This window comes from Saccopteryx leptura, chromosome X (assembly GCF_036850995.1).
Source record: "Saccopteryx leptura isolate mSacLep1 chromosome X, mSacLep1_pri_phased_curated, whole genome shotgun sequence".
Classification (NCBI taxonomy): Eukaryota; Metazoa; Chordata; class Mammalia; order Chiroptera; family Emballonuridae; genus Saccopteryx; species Saccopteryx leptura.
The window spans coordinates 133,929,664-133,945,219 of record NC_089516.1 but is presented as its reverse complement, the minus strand read 5'-3'; the positions used below and the strand labels follow the sequence as shown (position 1 = coordinate 133,945,219).

The following is a 15,556-nucleotide window of genomic DNA, read 5'->3' as shown; positions in this document are numbered from 1 at the left end:
ATGAAGCTGAGCATCTTTTCATATATCTGTTGGCCATTTGTATTTCTTCCTGGGAGAAGTGTCTGTTCATGTCCTCTTCCCATTTTTTTATTGGATTGTTTGTTTGTTTGTTGTTGAGTTTTATGAGTTCTTTGTAAATTTTGGATATTAGGCCCTTATCTGAGCTGTTGTTTGAAAATATCATTTCCCATTTAGTTGGTTGTCTGTTTATTTTGATATCAGTTTCTCTTGCTGTGCAAAAACTTTTTATTCTGATGTAGTCCCATTCATTTATCTTTGCCTTCACTTCTCTTGCCATTGGAGTCAAGTTCATCAAATGTTCTTTAAAACCCAGGTCCATGAGTTTAGTACCTATGTCTTCTTCTATGTACTTTATTGTTTCAGGTCTTATATTTAGGTCTTTGATCCATTTTGAATTAATTTTAGTACACGGGGACAGGCTGTAGTCGAGTTTCATTCTTTTGCATGTGGCTTTCCAGTTTTCCCAGCACCATTTGTTGAAGAGGCTTTCTTTTCTCCATTGTGTGTTGTTGGCCCCTTTATCAAAGATTATTTGACCATATATATGTGGTCTTATTTCTGGGCTTTCTATTCTGTTCCATTGGTCTGAGTGTCTATTTTTCTGCCAATACCATGCTGTTTTGATTGCCGTGGCTCTATAATATAGTTTAAAGTCAGGTATTGTAATGCCCCCAGCTTCATTCTTTTTCTTTAGGATTGCTTTGGCTATTTGGGTTTTTTTATAGTTCCATATAAATCTGATGATTTTTTGTTCCATTTCTTTAAAAAATGTCATAGGAATTTTGATGGGAATTGCATTAAATTTATATATTGCTTTGGGTAATATGGCCATTTTAATTATGTTTATTCTTTCTATCCAAGAACAAGGAATATTTTTCCATCTCATTGTGTCTTTTTCTATTTCTCTTAATAATGCCTTGTAGTTTTCATTATATAGGTCCTTTACATTCTTTGTTATGTTTCTTCCTAGGTATTTTATTTTTTTTGTTGCAATAGTGAAGGGGATTATTTTTTTGAGTTCGTTTTCTAATATTTCATTGTTGGTATATAGAAAGGCTATGGACTTTTGTATGTTAATTTTGTATCCTGCAACCTTACTGTATAGGTTTATTGTTTCTAATAATCTTTTTGTGGAGTCCTTCGGGTTTTCGATGTATAGGATCATATCATCAGCAAAAAGTGATACCTTTACTTCTTCTTGAAAAATACTTATTTATGTATCAAAAACCTGCTTGAAAATTAAAAGAAATTTAGTTATTGAAGTCCAAGGAGAAAAATTGCATCTTTTATTGGTCCTCAGTCTTCAACTAAAAAAATGATAACCATGAACTAGGTTATTGTTGAGGTCCCTTCCTCAACAAAGTGATTACATTTATCAGCTTTATCTATATTTATTCAACTGATATATAAGCAGCCCCATAACCTCAGTGTTTTCACAGAATATATTCTACCTTCTGTCCTAACAGAGACCTGGCTCTATACGAAGACAATCAACCTCACTATGCAACTCTCATCAACTGAAGTTGTTTGATCTCTAAATTTACAAATTCTGGAGTAGAGAGGATAGGACAGAGTAAAGAACCATCACACTCCAGCCTCCTCATTTCCCTATCAGACCATTGCTCCAGATCCAGGAAAAGTCCCTCTGCCTATAACGTTTATACCATCTGCAGATACCATGTTTACTCTTTCCTGGTATAACTTTTTACCCATCTCCTGTATATTCCCATTTATTCAGGAATCGGGTATCTGTCTCACTGCACACTCTCTACCCCAATTTCTGGCATGATGGGCTAGTTAGAAAAGACATCCACATCCTAGTCTCACATTCATTGACTTACTCAGATCTCATGGTTGCATCCTGAATAGTGCCATCTTTTAGAATGGCTTCACTTTAAAATCATACATTTATGTACTTCCTGACCAAGATCACTTACCTGCTAGACTAGGCCTTTTCCCTAATCAAGCTCCAAGTTCTGAGCTTCCAAAGTTCCTTGATTGTGACTCTATCTTATTACTTATTTGGTAATATTTAAACTCTTAGCTGTCATGTCTATTTCTTATGACATTTTGAGGGCATAAACTGTTTTACTCATTCTGCAAATGCAGTGTCTGATACATGGTAGGCACTCAAATCTGAATGGATGTTTCTGAATGGCTCTTCTATTCAAAGCACTACGGTTTGTAATTGAGGAACACCCAAAGTTAAGTGAAAATATGTTCTGCTTCCAGGAAATATAAAGACTACCAGAAGACATAAGACAGATACATTAAAAAACTAAATTTCAAGGTGGAAAATGAGAGAAGAGCCTTAAGAAATATAAAAGCAAAATGTTATGTGAATGCTAAGGTAATGAAGGTGAGGATAGAGAAACAAGATAAAAATATAGTTTCTATAAGAAAATCAGAGAGCATGCCCAGGCGATGGTGCAGTGGATAGAGCATCAGACTGGGATGCAGATAATCCAGGTTCAAAACCCCGAGGTTGCCAGCTTGATTTTGAGCTTATCCAACTGGAGCGCATGCTCACCACCATGAGTGCGGGGTTGCTGTTTTGAGCGTGGGATCACAGACAATAACCTCATGGTCGCTGGCTTGAGTCCAAAGGTTGGTGGTTTGAAGCCCAAGGTCAATGACTTGAGCCCAAAGTCACTGGCTTGAGTGAGGGCTCACTCACTCTGATGGAGCACCCTGGTCAAGGCACATATGAGAAAGCAATCAATGAACAACGAAGGAGCCGCAACAAAGAATTGATACTTCTCATTTCTCTCCCTTCCTGTCTCTCTGTCCCTATCTGTTCCTCTCTCTGTCTCTATCACAAAAAAGGAAAGAAAGAAAGAAAGAAACAAAGAAAGAAAGAAAGAGAGAGAGAAAGAGAGAGAGAGAAAGAAAGAAAGAAAAAGAAACAGAGAAAGCTTCATAGAGGATGTGACACCTGAGTTAGCCTGGAAGAATGGGTAAGGATTTGAATGTATATGACAAGAGAAATAAGGAATTCTAGGAAGAGAAACCAGCCTGAGCAAAGACAGCAAGTTAAGAAAGCATAGGTTATATATGAGGAGCAACTTATTTAGTGGGTACAAAAAAAAAAAAAAAAAAAAAAACATAAAGGAGAATGTGAAAGCAACTGAGTTGACCTAATTTAAGAGCCACTTAGCTATCAATTTTGATTTTATTTTGGCAGTGGGTAGACATAGGTGCAGTAGCATGCTATCCGATTTATCAATTAACCCTTAAGTCATGGGTATTTTTCAAAAAAATATTTCAAGGATTAAAAAAATAATTACAAAGAATTTTCATTCAAAATAATAGTTATTTATTATTTCTATCTAAGCTTATCATTTTTATCAACACAGACATTTTTTCCTGTGAAAAAGTTATAAACAGTTTTGTTTGTTTTTTAAAGGAAGGTAAGGCCAAACAACAAAGGTGAGATTCATTTTCAATTCTTTAAATTCTTTAGATGATATTTTATTTTCATGAACATATTTTCCTGTTATTGCAAATTTATACTAAATAAATAATGATGACATTGAATGGCATTCTTGAGGTGCTTTTGATCATCTTTCTCAAAAAGCGACTGCCAAGAGAACTTCCTAACAAACACCACTTAACCACTAAGTGGCTGTTAGTGTTAAAGGCAGTTAGGCCAAGGCCCTGGCCGGTTGGCTCAGTGGTAGAGCGCCGGCCTGTCATGCAGAAGTCCCGGGTTCGATTCCCGACCAGGGCACACAGGAGAAGCGCCCATCTGCTTCTCCACCCCTCCCCCTCTCCTTCCTCTCTGTCTCTCTCTTCCCTTCCCACAGCAGAGGTTCCATTGGAGCAAAGATGGCCCGGGCGCTGGGTATAGCTCCTTGGTCTCTGCCCCAGGCGCTAGAGTGGCTCTGGTCGTGACAGAGCGACGCCCGGGAGGGGCCGAGCATCACCCCCTGGTGGGCAGAGCCTCGCCCCCTGGTGGGCGTGCCAGCTGGATCCCAGTCGGGCACATGCAGGAGTCTGTCTGACTGTCTCTCCCTGTTTCCAGCTTCAGAAAAATACAAAAAAAAAAAAAAGGCAGTTAGGCCATTGTTATTTAAGAAGCACAATGAAATTTACCCACTTTCTCTGTTAAAGGACTTTATATATATTGTGTGTGTATATACACACACACACACACACACAACAAAATTATTGAAATAAAATGTTACAGTACCTCATTTTAGAAACTGTTCAGATCTTCATTCTCAGAGTTGGTGGCTTTAGTCCTTTGAAAAGCCCTCACGCTAGGGATTCACTTCAGAATTTTGGATCTGACATTTAATGGTTGTGTGACTTCAAGCAAGATTCTTAACCACTCTGAGCTTCAGTATCCACATCAGTAAAAAAGTAGATAACATCACCTACTTCACAGGGTAGTTGTGAGAATTAAATTACACAATGCATGCAAAGTGTTTATCACCAAGCCTGGCGAATAAATCAGGCTCAGTAATTGGTAACTGCATTGTTACTGTACAAAAAAATAAAATTTTGGTAAACCAATCTATTCTGTATTATGGATTTATACCCATATGTAAAAACATCTCTTTGTATGTAAACTGAGCTGTTTTTAGTTCTTAAACTGAGCTGAATCTCATGTTCATTTCCTGTTCCTTTTTGTTACTACACAACTAAACCATTGCCAGATTTCAGACAAGCTTAGTTCTAACATCGTCTGGTATTACTCTAGTTTTAAACAATCTTATATGTTTTAAAACCCAGCCTGGATGGAGCACATATTCTTCTGTTAATGGTACATCAAGCTCAAAATTTTTCAGTTTATTTTTTTTCTTTTTTTTTTTTTTTTTCATTTTTCTGAAGCTGGAAACAGGGAGAGACAGTCAGACAGACTCCCGCATGCGCCCGACCGGGATCCACCCGGCACGCCCACCAGGGGCGACGCTCTGCCCACCAGGGGGCGATGCTCTGCCAATCCTGGGCGTCGCCATGTTGCGACCAGAGCCACTCTAGCACCTGAGGCAGAAGTCACAGAGCCATCCCCAGCGCCCGGGCCATCTTTGCTCCAATGGAGCCTTGGCTGTGGGAGGGGAAGAGAGAGACAGAGAGGAAAGCGCGGTGGAGGAGTGGAGAAGCAAATGGGCGCTTCTCCTGTGTGCCCTGGCCGGGAATCGAACCCAGGTCCTCCGCACGCTAGGCCGATGCTCTACCGCTGAGCCAACTGGCCAGGGCTAGTTTATTTTGTCTTTTAAATCTCATGGAACAGGTACCTTCTCTCCTCTCATTTCAATTCAGTATCAAAACAAAGTGGCATTTAGTAGTCTCTGATCTGATCCATATGCTAGACTGCCAGTCCAGACCTAAGTATACAGGCTAAGCTGCTGAACTCTTTGCAACCATTGGCATATGTCCCAGTTCCCAGTGAGAGTATATAGTTCTCCCTCACTGCCTAAATAGGGAGTTGCAGTAAGGCACTGATGACACTGGATAAGTATAAATTATCAAGTACTCACTTGTCTCCCTTGCTGTTAAGAAAATAGTACATACATATTTTCATAAACTAAATGTATTATTGAATGAAGTAGTCGGGGTAGGTGGATCATATTTCCCTTCCTATATAGGACTTAGAAAACTTATGGCAGCTCCCCTCCACCCGCTTCAAACATACCCATGGACTCTAATAAGCAAACAGTTGCACCCTAAAATATATGTAGAAATTTGGAGTAGCCCTGTCTGGCTAGAATGGGCATAATCACATAGTATCTTGGGATTTAGAAATCGACCTCAAGTCAATTCAGCATTTATTGTGCATCTACTCTGTAAGGGTATTCTGTATTTTAAACTGAGGGGAATGCAAAGCTATGTGAGGTATGATCGCTATCTTCAAGAAATATGACAAATGTTTTTTTTGTCCTAAGCAGGAATGTATTGTTCTTACTTCCATTAGTGGACACATGTTTGAGCCCTCATATCCTCTGTATCGAGTTAACATGTGAAGGCAGCAGGAAAGCCAGAATATGTGCCTTAACATCCCATCATATTGCAGTGTAAGCAGAAATTGTCAATATAAAAACTCGCCTTTAGAGAAAACACAGTCTGGCTCTAGAATCAGGCAGACCTGGGATCAAATTCCAATTATACCACTTATTAACTATGCAGTCTCAAGTAAATGACTCAACTTCTCTGAATCTGTATTTCTTTTTTAATTGAGAGAGAAAAGGGGGGACAGACATACAGGAAGGGAGAGAGATGAGAAGCACCAACTCATAGTTGAGGCACCTTCGTTGTTCACTGGTTGCTTTCCCAAATGTGCTTTCACTGGGGGACTCCAGGTGAGTGAGTGACCCCTTGCTTAAATCAGCAACCTTGGGCTCAAGTCAGTGACCTTGGGCTTCAAGCAAGCGACTTGGGTTTTGACCCAGTGACCTTTGGGCTGAAGCCAGTGACTACTGGGTCATGTTTATAATCTTACCCTAAAGCCAGCGATCTGAGTTTCAATCCTGGGCCCTCAGCACCCCTGGCCTATATTCTATCCTCTGGACCATCACCTGGTCAGGCACCACTGAATTTATATTCTATCTGCAGATAATAATAGCAATAATATAATTCCTTGTTTGATAAGATTGTTGTGAGGCTTAAATAAAATAATTCAAATAAAGCACAGTAACAAATGCTTTAAAGTTTTATTAATATTATTATTATTATTATTATTATAATTTCTGAATAAGAAGATTACTGCTTAACAGCTCATTTCGCAAAAGAAGCACTTGTTTCTGAGACATCACTATTAGTACAAAGCCAAGAGAGTCTTACCAATTGGTCTGAAAGTAGCAGTACTTAAAAATTGAGTTATACCCAGAAAGCCCAAAAAGTAAGGCACTACTTTTTTAAACCTTTAAATAGAGGTTCCCTCAAGATTCTGTCCCAGTATAATTTATTCTAACCATCACAACCCAAACAGAATAGCTTAATAAATAGTTCCATCAATTTTCCTTAGTGTTACCCTTGAAACATCTAAAATATGAATTATGCTATCCAAACATTTTATCTTCTCCACCTGCATTTCTAGCCTGGAGCTTCATCACTTTACCAATATCTTCAGCACACACATACACACATTGAGGTTCTGTCAGTGTGCTGGTCATTTTAACCCCAAATATTTGAGCTTTGGTCCCTGATTTAAGGTAATTCCTGTTCAATTTGCAAGGCAAGATATACTCAGCAAACAATAGCTCAGAGTAGGTTAGTGTACTCATGAATCCAACAAACACTATAGATTTCTGCAGGGCTTCAGGAAAAACTGATACTGAAATACTCCCTGGCTCAAAGAACCTCCCACCCACCAAAACACTTCCTATCTCACTGGGATGTAATATCTTCATCACAGCTTGCAAGGCCTTGTATGATCTACCTCCTTCTCTGTTCTCCAACTTTGTCTTCTCCCACTCCCTAACCCTGACTGGACTTCAGTCACAATGATCTTAGCATGGATGATTCCTTGTCTTTGCTCAGGAGTTAGTTCAAGTCCTCAGACAGGCCTTCCTTGACCCTCTATTTAAAAGGACCAGTCCCTTCTCCCACTCCTGTCACTTTTTATTACATCACCCTTTTATTGTCTTCACAGCTCACTATTCTTAAGCCAAAATGACCTTTTCTCAAGTTGTTTTTCTTGCTTCTGGGTCTTTGCATATGCTTTTTATTCTTCCTGGAATGTTCCTCTCCTTCTCTTCATGGGTCTCTTTCCCAAAGTTTAGATTTCAGTTTGGGTAACATCTTCAGAAAGGACTGTCTTGATCACCACCTCCCTACCCCCCACTACTTTTAGTCTTGATTAGGCTCCTGTTCACTTCCTTCATAACACTTATGGCAATCTTCAATATTATAATATATAGATATAGATTATATAGATATAGATATACAGTTTTTGTTCATTTTCTTTCTCCCCTCACTCCAAACTGAAAACTTCATGAAGTCACAGATTTTTGCCTGCTTTGTTCACCCTCAGCATTGTTTGAGAAAGCCTCACTTAGAAGATAAAATTTGAGTAAAGACCTGAGGAAGAAGCTAGCACTACTGGTCGAACATATTGAAGTTAAACACTTATACCTGACTTTCCCAGCCTTTTACTATCTGGATCACCTAACCTAGACTATCCACTTTTTCATTCAACACTTCCTAATCTACCCAGGACACAATATATTCTAATTGGAACTGTTTCACACATCTCCACTTGGAAAATTTTCCATACTTATTTATCACAATCAATGCAACACTATGATATCGGTACTATCATTATACCAATTTTACAGTTGAGGAATCTGAGGTTCGGATAAGTTAAATAAATTGTCCAAGGTTATTTGTTAAAACAATATTGAACTGCAGAGCCAATGTGACTGCAGAGCCTGTGTTCTTAAATACTACCAATAATTTAAATTATGATACCAATAATTTAACAGAGTAGGCAGAATGGAAAAGATAAAAAAAATAGTAGGGGATCCAGACCAGGACATGGCTCAGTGGATAGAGCATCAGACTGGAACACAGAAGACCCAAGTTCAAACCCCTGAGGTTGCTGGCTTGAGCACAGGCTCACCAGCTTGAGCATGGGATCTCTGACTTGAGCATGGGATCATAGATGTGACTCCATGGTCTCTGGCTTAAGCCTAAAGGTCTCTGACTTGAGCCCAAAGGTTGCTGGCTTGAAGCCCAAAATCGCTGCCTTAAAGCCCAAGGTTGCTGGCTTGAGCAAGGGGTCACTCTCTCTGCTGTAGCACTTATGAGAAGGCAATCAATGAACAATGAAGGTGATGAAACGAAGAATGTATGCTTCTCATCTCTCTCCCTTCATATCTGTCTATCCCTGTCTGTCTTTCTCTCTGTCTCCCTCTCTGTATCTATCACACAAAAAAGGAGTAGAGGAGAACATAAAATACCTTCAATTAACTCAAGTTTCTCTGACACCAAAGCATGTGCTCATGACCTCTGTGTAGGGTATATGTCCAGGTTTATCTGACACAGTCCTTACTTACTTCTGTTTTCTCAAACTAATTACAACATTGTACTCTTTTACTTGTGAATTGTTGTCATTTTAAAGGAGATTTTGTATTTTAAACTTGCAGCACAATTTGCCTTCCCAGAAGTTACAGTGACATTTCTTTCGCTCTCAGGAAATAAAGAACGATTAAAAAAGAAAAAAAAAGTGTGACTGTATCCTTTAACATGCAATTTTTATTATGGGCATTACTTGTATTGTTCACATGTCACATTCACTAAAAATTATATTTGACAATGAGGGTAGGGAAAGAAATTCATCTGTTTAATTTAACTAATGTTAATTGCTCATGCACTATGGGCAATAAACATTAGTTGAATTCTATTGGAAGATGGTAAATATAAGTCCAAATTTGGTCTCAATTAAATAGTCTAGTTATTGTTATAATTACTAATATTCAACAAGAGTTTTGTATATGTCAGATAATTTGCATGCATCACTTCAAAAATAATAATAGCCTGACCAGGCAGTGATGCAGTGGATAGAGCATCGGACTAAGATACTGAAGAGCCAGGTGAGAAACCCTGAGGTTGTCAGATTGCACGCGGACTCATCTGACTTGAATGCTGGCTCACCAGCTTGAGCATGGTGTTGCTGGCTTGTGCATGGGATTATAGACATGACCCCATGGTCGTTAGTTTGAGCATAAAGTTTGCTGGCTTGAGCCCAAGGTCACTGGCTTGAGCACGTGGTCACTGGCTCTGCTGCAGCCCCCTAGTCAAGGCACATATGAGAAAGCAACCAATGAACAACTAAGGTGCCTCAGTGAAGAACTGATGTTTCTCATCTCTCTCCCTCCCTACCTGTCTGTCCCTCTCTGTCTCTCTCTCTCACTAAAAACAAACAAACAAATAAACAAAAACACAAATATTATTCCCATTTTAAAAAAGAGGGAACTTGGTTTCAGGAAAATTAAGTGACTTATATAAGGCCCCATAGTTGACAAGTGGTAAAGCTAGAGTTCAAATCCAAATAACACTGATTCTAAAGCACATGTGTTTAACCACATTGCTTTGCTACTGTCTTCTACTTCTTTGTCTTGTAAGTGCATTTAACAGTCAAAATCTTCTCCCTGGTTTGTTGGATCAGTGGGTAGAGAACCAACTTGGCATATGGACATCCCAGGTTTGATTCCTGGTCAGGGCACAAAAGAGAAACGACCATTTGCTTCTCTCCTCTTCCCTTTTCCATTTCTCTCCCTCTTACCCTCCCACAGCCAGTGGATGGGTTGATTCACCTCTGCCTGCTCAGAGACACTTAAGGATAGCTCAGTTGGTCTGAGCCTAGGGCCTCAGGTGTTCGGTTGATTCACGCATTGCCTCAGACAGGTTTGTCGGGTAGATCCCAGTTATGGCACATTCAATAGTATATCTCATTACCTCCCTTCCTCTCACTTAAAAAATCTTTACAGAATATGCAGTGTTTACCCTAGAAATGGAATATGAGGTGAAGTGACGTCACGGAAATGGTGCCGTGAGCAGCGCATCCGACAGATCTCCCCAAAATCTCAACAAATTTATCAACTAGAAACAGAAAAATTTATCCTCGGAGCATTCCGGAGTTCCACACACACACTGAAAGCGAAAGGACTGTTGCCGAGGAGGGAGTACACCTGCGGTGAGTCAACCCACACATGCAGCTGCCTGCCCACACTCGGGGAACGGCAGCCTGGGCACTGGCGGCCACCGCTGCATGCCCTGAGAAACCGCACGTGCGCCCCGTGCTGCGGTCCGGAGAATCCCGGCCACCGGCGTGCACTGAGAAACCGCACGCGCGTGCTCCATGCCACGGTCCAGAGAGTCCCGGCCACCGGTGTGCACTGAGAAACCACGTGCACGCCATGTGCCGCAGTCCGGGAGGGGCACCAAGCCTGTCTTTCCTAGTCGGGAAATTCTCTCCGTGGGGGGGGCACATCACCCAGCCATTCAAGCTAACAATCAAGCATTGGAAGAGGGGCACGCAGGCAGCCTGAAATACTTTCTGGAGCACAGCTGCGGATCCAATCACTGAAATTAGCTTAACCCACGAAATCTGCGCACCCACGGGGCTCTAATTGATAAGATCTCTCCCAGTTCAGCGATCCAAGACAAGAGGCATGATATTTTTCAGTGCCTTTCGCTAAAGGGGCGGGGGCAACTTCTGATTGACAGAGCCTCCATATTCAAGGATATACCTAACAAGAGGGACTTAGCAGATATTAAGATCTATACAGCAAGCAGCGAATAGTGCATCTTCTTCCCAGCCAAAACAGACTATAAAGTGTGGAAAGCCTGGGTTGAGTGGTCCAACTGAATGCTAGGTGCTGAACAGTCATCTTGACAACAACTGACTCCCAGCCCAACTTGATTACGCTGGAGGCTCTGACTGCCAGAGCCTTACCCAGAGCCTTGTGCTGAGTGAGGATAGAGTGGGGATTTCCCAGCTCTTTGAGCCTCTTACTCCCCAGACAGAAGCAGTGGCAGCCTCATAGCTGGATCACCAGGCTGCTAATTCAGGAAGTGGAGACTAGGGGAGAGACTCCAGGAAAGCAAACTCTCTCATTGTTAGACTCTGCAAACGCCAACAAGCCTTGACTACCAGCGAGACTAAAGCCAATTATATGACATTGCCATAGAATCCCATCAACTACAAATCCCTACCTAAGCGTGACACAGGGGCAGAACCTGGGGTACAGAGTCACTGACCAGGAAGAGGGAGAGAAAAGAAAAAGGAAGAAGTTAACCTCTCAAAAACAAGAAAAATCCACAGACTTTATAACTTGTTCCACTAATTCTTTGTTGTTGTTGTTTCTTTTTTCTTTCTTATTGCCTTTATTATTATTTGTATTTCCTCCACCTCGGTCCTTTTATTCTCTGCCCATCTTATGCTACCCTTTTCCTGAGCTACACTACCCATGAGTGTTATATTTTATTTCTTTTCTTCATCCTTACACTCCTTTAAGGTTACACTCCAAAACCCTTAACTCTCACTCTCTCCCCTTTTGTTTTTTTTTTCCTTTCCTTTTTTTCTTCCTTCTTTCTCTCATTTTCTTATTTTTTCCTTTCTATTCGTTTCTTCTTTTCTCCTTTTACTTTTCCTCCCATTTAAGCCTCAATCACGAACAAATTATTTAATATGGGACTCAAGTTTTTTGTGTTTTTTTGTTGTTGTTTGTTCTTTTTTTTCTGCTTTTGTTCTTGGTTTTCCTTTATTTGTTTGTTTTTGTGGTATTTTGGGTACTGTTTACAATGCTTTTTAACTCATTAGCATTCCTCCCAACCCAAAGTCACCATTGTATTTAGTCTTCGCTCCACTTAATACAACAGATTTTTAATTATTATTTTTATTTTTTTCTTCTTTAAATATTATTATTTTTTCTCTCCGTTTATCTGTTTCCCTCTTATTCCTCTCATTATATCTCTTAGTCGACCATCACTTACAAGCAAATCATTTTATGATTGTCTAAGATTTTCTCCTTTTTTTTTTTTTTGCATTTAGTAGGTACCTACTCCCTTTTTTGCCCCTTGAACTCTTCACCCCAAATCAGGCCCTCCATTATAGGCAGTCTTTATTCCATTAAGCATAATATAATTCACAGGTCATCACGATATTTCCCTAAGGAGGTGAGAGGAGGGGAAGAGAAGAAAGAAAAAAGGAGGAAATAATAAATTATTACTTTTTTTGTATGTGGAGTGTTTTCCTTTTTTTTCTCCTCTTTTTATTCTTTATTAATTCTAATTAACACTATCAACAAGACCACCTTCAGATGCCAATATGAAAAAGGAAATTGAATATTATGGATACAAAAGATAGAGAGGTAACACAAATAGATGTGGAAAAATCTATTGAGAAAAGATTTAACATATTGGAAGCCTTGGAGCCAAATGACAGAGAATTTAAAATAGAAATCTTAAAAATACTCACAGATATACAAGAAAACACAGAAAGGCAATTTAGGGAAATCAGAAAACAATTCAACGATCACAAAGAATATATTACCAAGGAAATTGAAACTATAAAAACAAATCAAACAGAAATGAAAAACTCAATTCACGAGCTGAAAAACGAGGTAACAAGGTTAGCTAATAGAACAGCCCAGATAGAAGATAGGATTAGTGAAATAGAAGACAAACAACTTGAGGCACAACAGAGAGAAGAAGAAAGAGACTCAAAAATAATAAAAAAGGAGAAAGCCCTACAGGAATTGGCTGACTCCATCAGAAAGAATAACATAAGAATAATAGATATATCAGAGGGAGAAGAGAAAGAAAATGGAATGGAGAATATACTCAAACAAATAATAGATGAGAACTTCCCAAGCCTGTGGAAAGAACTAAAGCCTCAAATTCAAGAAGCAAACAGAACACCGAGTTTTCTTAACCCCAACAAACCCACTCCAAGGCACATCATAATGAAGATGACACAAACCAATGACAAAGAAAAAATTCTCAAGGCAGCCAGGGAAAAGAAGAATACAACATATAAAGGAAGGCCTATTAGATTATCATCAGATTTCTCAGCAGAAACTCTACAAGCTAGAAGAGAGTGGACCCCAATATTTAAAGCCCTGAAAGAGAGAAACTTTCAGCCAAGAATACTATACCCATCAAAGCTATCCTTCAAGTACGAAGGAGATATAAAAACATTCACAAATAGAGAAAAGATGAGAGAATTTATCATCAGAAAGCCCCCACTCCAGGAAATACTAAAGGGGGTTTTCCAACCAGATTCAAAGAACAAAAGAAAACAAAACCACAAGTAACAGCTCCACCAAGAAAACAATAAAACCAAACTTAAACTGTGACAACAAAAGAAAAAAAGGGGAGAAAAGATAAAGATTAACAGTAGCAAAGGACAATGAAGCGCAGAAATACTCATAAGAAAGGGTACTACAATAAATATGGTAGGTACCCTTTTCATTACTTAATGGTAACCACCCTTGAAAAAACCACCACAAAAACACTTGACTTAAAAAAGGTAGCAACAGAGGAAATAAGTATGGAATACAAACAAACGATAGAAAAACAAAAGAGAAGAATCAAACAAGATAAAAAACTAACAGAAAGCAATTTATAAAATGGCAATAGGGAACCCACAAGTGTCAATAATTACACTAAATGTAAACAGATTAAACTTACAAATAAAAAGACACAGAGTAGCAGAATGGATCAAAAAAGAAAATCCAACTGTATGCTGCCTACAAGAAACTCATCTAAGCAACAAGGATAAAAACAAATTCAAAGTGAATGGCTGGAAAACAATACTCCAAGCAAACAACACCCAAAAAAAGCAGGTGCAGCAATACTCATATCTGATAATGCTGACTACAAAACATAAAAAGTACTCAGAGACAAAAATGGTCATTTCATAATGATTAAGAAGACACTGAATCAAGAAGACATAACGATTCTTAATATATATGCACCAAACCAAGGAGCACCAAAATATATAAGACAGCTACTTAAAACAAAAACTGACAAAAATACAATCATACTTGGAGACCTCAATACTCCGCTGACGGCTCTAGATCGGTCATCCAAACAGAGAATCAATAAAGATATAGTGGCCTTAAATGAAATACTAGAACACCTGGGTATGATAGACATCTACAGGACACTTCATCCCAAAGCAACAGAGTATACATTTTTCTCTAGTGTACATGGAACATTCTCAAGAATTGACCATATGTTGGGCCACAAAGACAATATCAACAAATTTAGAAAAATTGAAATTCTACCAAGCATATTCTCTGATCATAAAGCCTTGAAACTAGAATTCAACTGTAAAAAAGACGGGGAAAAACCCACAAAATTGTGGAAACTAAACAACATACTTCTAAAAAATGAATGGGTCAAAGAAGAAATAAGCGCATAGATCAAAAGATATATACAGACAAATGAAAATGAAAATACAACATATCAGAATCTCTGGGATGCAGCAAAAGCAGTAAAAAAGAGGAAAGTTCATATCACTTCAGGCCTATATGAACAAATAAGAAAGAGCCGAAGTAAACCACTTAACTTCACACCTTAAGGAACTAGAAAAAGAAGAACAAAGACAACCCAAAACCAGTCGAAGAAAGGAGATAATAAAAATCAGAGCAGAAATAAATGAAATAGAGAACAGAAAAACGATAGAAAAAATCAAGAAAACAAGGAGCTGGTTCTTTGAAAAGATCAACAAAATCGACAAACCCTTGGCAAGACTCACCAAGGAAAAAAGACACAGGACTCAAATAAATAAAATCCAAAATGAAAGAGGAGAGATGACCACAGACATCATAGATATACAAAGAATTATTGTAGAATACTATGAAAAACTATATGCCACCAAATACAACAATCTAGAAGAAATGGATAAATTCCTAGAACAATACAACCTTCCTAAACTGAGTCATGAAGAAGTAGAAAGACTAAACAGACCAATCAGCAGGGAGGAAATAGAAAAACTATTAAAAACCTCCCCAAAAATAAAAGTCCAGGCCCAGATGGTTATACTAGTGAATTCTATCAAACATTCAAAGACTTGGTT

General features: G+C 38.9%; 1 non-coding gene across 1 annotated transcript; it reads left to right on the top strand.

Moving 5' to 3' along the window:
- Positions 1-3,675: 3,675 nt before the first annotated feature.
- Positions 3,676-3,751, top strand: TRNAD-GUC (transfer RNA aspartic acid (anticodon GUC)). Its single transcript has one exon. It is a non-coding gene; the product is annotated as a tRNA-Asp (tRNA).
- The last annotated feature ends 11,805 nt before the right edge of the window (positions 3,752-15,556 follow it).